Raw genomic sequence first — 5,057 nt, forward strand, 5'->3', positions numbered from 1 at the left:
TATTTTGGTTTATTCTTTGTGTCATTTCAGGGTGGGGAGAGGAACATCTCTTATCTTGGTGCATCACCTCCTTTCATTTCAACATTTATTTCTTCGCTTTTCCTCTGCAAACTATTAGGATAGGTTTAGAAGTAGATTTTGGAGTGTTGAGTTGGTTCAACACCTGCACTTGGATTGAGAAGGAAGACGGCCTTCTCCAGAGATTCAACCCCATTGTGTAAGGTCCCACACTTTGGGGTTGTTTCCATGTTTCACAAAGTTGTTGAGTTGATAGCTCGGCCAAGGTGCAAACTTTTGTGACAACAGTACTCATACCAAGAAAATCATGATCATTTCCAATCTACCCTATGGTATAACATTTCACATCATTTGAACTTCATCTAACCCTATTCACCTTAAACTTTGGTACACAAACCAACCAAAATATTCCCCCATCTAATTCATCTTGAACAAAAATCCCATATGTAAATGGTGCTTTAGGCTTCTAGTCATTCATATGTAAGTTTACATATATTTTTTTGGGTCATTTTCAATACAAAATTTGAAATGTTGCAGTTTTGAATACTCGTAAATTACATCACAAATAAAAAGTACTTAGCTTGGTAGTCTATTTTGCATTGGGGTTGCTAGTTAATTGTGATTAAATATGCAAGAAAAATAAGTTATTGGGATTCTCTTAGCTTTGTGGTAGTTGCTAAAACACCTAATTTTGTCCTTGAGAATTGAATGTAAGATGGTGGCTTTTGTCCTGATATATTTGTGGACAGTTTATGGGTTTTTCCTACTCGTGTGTATGTTGGATTTCTAGGATTTACTGAGAAGCGAGACTGTTAGCTGTCTCAGGTTCAAGTGTTTCTGCAAAGAGCATTGCGTACTCAATGAAAGAGTTGACGAGGGTACCAAGTGTTCCCATATTATAGGATAAGAGAAAATGGCATCAGCTTTATGCAATATAAAATGCATCAACACTTTTGCAACTGTCAGCAACATGGAAGAGAGAAGACGAGTGTAACTTCTAATGAATATTGCACATTGTCCTTTGTACGTACTTTTTCTTCTATCTCCCTTAAGGGCTTAAATAAAAGGCAGACTTTGAGACTGAAAAAGAGAGATAGGGCACTTATGTAAGAGCTATGGCAAAATAATTATACCTTCAATAAATATGACAGGCATCAACTTGAATGAATAAGCTGTAGGTCATTATATTTTTAAGGATTGGAGAAAACGGCATCAACATTGTGCAGTATGACAGACATCAACACTTCTGCAGCTCTTAACAACATTGTAAGAGACAAGCTGAGTTCAACTTCTAATAAATACTGCACATTGTTCTCTGTACTTTCTTTTGCACATTGTTTTACAGAGTAAATACTAAATAATGTGCTCCAAAAATTGCAAATGATTGTGTGACTGTTGCCAAAGAGGCAAGTTGTGGTTTTCTGTAATGTCCCAATTCCCAGGCCACATGCATAAAAATAGCAAACCTAGAAAGTCTCTAACAACATATATTTTTTATATTATTTTTATGAAACAGATCCATGCAAATGAAGAGAAACTAAACAAATACAACTGACTGGGAAATTCCCAGCATACATATCTAAATTTTGAAGTATCCTTAACATACATGTAGTCATGCAAACGGTCATCTTGCTGATCCTTTAATCTTTGCACAATCGATATGTCCTGCACCTTGTATTCTTTTAAGGTTTTTGTCTATAGAGAACCAGATTCACAATTGAAGCGTTTCATCCTCAACTGTGAAGAAAGTTATTGTAGTAGCATTGAGTTTTGGGTTTGTGATACTCAATTTTATTTTTTATGTTTGCCTTATGTTGTTTAATATCCCAACTCTCAGTGATCCTCAATTATAAGAAGCCAATCCATAAATCGTGGCATTTAATTGAACATCTCCCTCTAATTGCAATGCTAACTGTTAGACCCAGCTGTTGTTTAGTTGGAGACATAGGTTCATGTCATAATTGAAGGTTCATGTCATGATTGAAGGCTCAACCACATTATTTATAACATAAACATTCCTAAATGAACATTCACTTAATGCAATGAATTAAAAGGGGACATGACAACTCTGCCCCTCCCAGATTTTTTTGCCCACAAATGAAACAGAGTTCGATGTTCAAATGTATTGGCCCCTCTCAAGAAGGGAAATGGCTATCCAGCCCCTAGAATGCATCAATACAATGTTATCTTCATACACCACAACTTATGCATAGGTGCATCCTAGGGGCTGAATAGCCATTTTCCTCAAGAAGCATCCTCTAAGGGTAGTTTCCTCAACAGACCAATTTGAATTACCGTATGTCAATCATGTCCCTCAATTTCTTACCCCTATTCCCCACATCGCCAAAAGGTGACATGCTAGTTGATTATGCAAAATGTTGGCTAAGTGTATTTTTGGGGTAAGACGCAGTGGAAACATTGTGAAACCTGCAGGTAATTCCAACTCACAGGCCACCTCACCAACTTCTTCAATACCTGGTACGGACCATAGAAGTTGAGTTTAAGCTTTTCATCCTCACTTTGCCTAATGGAAGTTTGCCTATAAAGTTGCAAGCGTAGAAAGACCATATCTTCAACCTTGATTGATCTCTTGATGCTATGCTGATCTGCAGAAAGTTTGTCGATTTTGGTTCTAGTTCAAATGATCTTTAAGTGACCTCAAAATTTCTCTGCTATTCTCCAAAAAATTACCAATTTCCAATAGGTCATGTAGAATGTTGATTATGGGCAGACCAACACCAATAGTTGCCTCATAAAAGTAATGTGTATAGGATTTCATTTGAATATCCCTCAATCTTAGGTATTGATCAAGGGGTCCTTATTTGCCTTTTTATTTGGAGTGTGTACATTCCTTTTTGAAAGCATTGGTACTAATTTTTGAAAACCTCTTAAATCTGTCATACAATCAACAATAACAATATTCAATATAAAGTTGCTGTCATGCAGATGCTGAATAGTTTTTTCTATATCAGTAAGGATGACCTCTTCTTTATTAAGCTCCCTCTATGTTCACAAATCCATGCCCTGATCAATGAAATTATTTTTTGTAGAATTGGAGATCCCCATTACTAATAAATCAATGTTAAAATCCTTTTAAGGATAGTTGCCTGATCTCTAAGCTGATCCAGAAGAGTTCCTCCAGTTAAATGGCCCAATTATCTTTACAGCTAATGCTGCCTTTGAATGATAGAACTATGAGCAGAGAGCTCTAAGGTGACCCTTAATTGAGTCTTCTATATTTACAACAACTATGATATTGTGCTCAAAGCAATCTTGGGCAATAGCCTGTATGTTGATGTTGGCATTTTTTAGTGCATTACTCCAGGTGTATTGACTGGACATCTTTTCAGTGATAGATTTTAAATTTTTAAGTGATCAACAACCATTACTGAGGTATGTAGGTGAAGTGTCAGGCAAAAGATATAGATTACCCAAGATGAAGATAGTTAGTTCATAGCATACAATACCTATTGCTCCTAAGGAACCATCAATTGACTTCTACAATCTGCTAGAGAAAGCTCTTTTAGATCACAACCTAAATAAGATGCATTTCAGTAACAAATTCATAAGTAACACTTGTTATCCATGTAACTGGTAGTAATTCCAACTTGTGCATCTTCTTTAGTGCAAGTCTAGAATCTTGAATGCTTCTAGCTCATTAGACCTCTCTAAACGCATTTCCCTAATTACATTTATCAAATTATGAGTTAAGCAAAGAAATCTCATAGAAGTACAAGAAAAAGTAGTGTGTACTAAACAATATGTTAAACTGTTATATTGTGTCCACACATGACTAACTGAAGCACCTTTAAATTAATGATTGAACATTGTGCCATCAGCTTGGTAAGTTATGCCTCTCATGCAAGAGAATAATATGGAACACATATTTCTTATTGAGATCCTATTTTGAAAAAAATGAGAACCAAAGGGGTCACTTTCCATGATGGATGGAAAGCCCAACAGATTTTTTTCTTTGTTGCATCAGGGATTCCTTTTAGTGACTTAATGAATTCAACAGATGCTCAAGCAAAATTCATCAAGTGGAGGAAGTAAAGTCTGGGTTTTAAATTTTTCCTTCCCAGTCGCTAATATCGCTGTTCTTTCTTCTACCAAGCACATGGAAGGGAAATGAACCACGCCAATCTCTTCTCTCATCATCACTTCTGCCTTCAATATTTTGTTGATGCTGATGATTATTTATCATAAAGATTTAAAGAAAGCAAAATGTGCAGTCTGCCTTAGTGCTATTGCACAGAAGTCATCTCTGGCTAAAACTATATTATTCTGGCTCTCAATTTGGTATAGGGGAAAAGCATTTGCTTGTATTAAAGTTTTTCCTCCATGTCTATTATTATGAGTGGGCAACACCCCACTCATGCTTTTCTATTATTCACGAACTAAAACAGTTATCTGGGGATTAATGGCTTTGATTATTTTCCAATATATCCCGCCTTCTTTCAACATCTCCCTCAATTCATTCGTCCCTGAGTATTTAAAACTGATGTCCTTGAGACTTTTCAGCCGCTCCAATCCCTCTCCCACTTTATTCACCTTCCTACACTGACTTAGTCCCAACTTCTCAAGGCATGCCATCGCTCTATCCTCCATTTCTGGAAACTCCTCCAATTCAGGAAAACCAAGTATCCAAAGGAAATGGAGGTGTGGAAACCCTCCGGACTTTCCAAATCCATTAGGGAATTTTTTGCAGATTTTGTTCCCCCACAACACCAAACTCACTAGATTGGGTATTGCTTGTAATTCTGTGTAATTACTGCAATGACAATCTCCTAAATAAAGGAGCCTGAGATTCGCCAAACAACATATCCAACTTGGCACAGCAAATTTAGTTAGTGAGAGATGTTCCAGATCTGTCATTGCACTCATTGTCTCTGGAAATTGAGGAAGATTCGGAAATTGCATTCCATCAATCTTATTTTTGACTTCCAGACGACGCATCTTGAGCATGGGTTCAAGGATCCCTTCTTCCATCCTCTTCAATTGTGATTCATCCTCAATTTTGAATGCTATTTCCTCAATCT

Source organism: Cryptomeria japonica, chromosome 11 (genome assembly GCF_030272615.1).
Source record: "Cryptomeria japonica chromosome 11, Sugi_1.0, whole genome shotgun sequence".
In the NCBI taxonomy this organism is placed as follows: domain Eukaryota; kingdom Viridiplantae; phylum Streptophyta; class Pinopsida; order Cupressales; family Cupressaceae; genus Cryptomeria; species Cryptomeria japonica.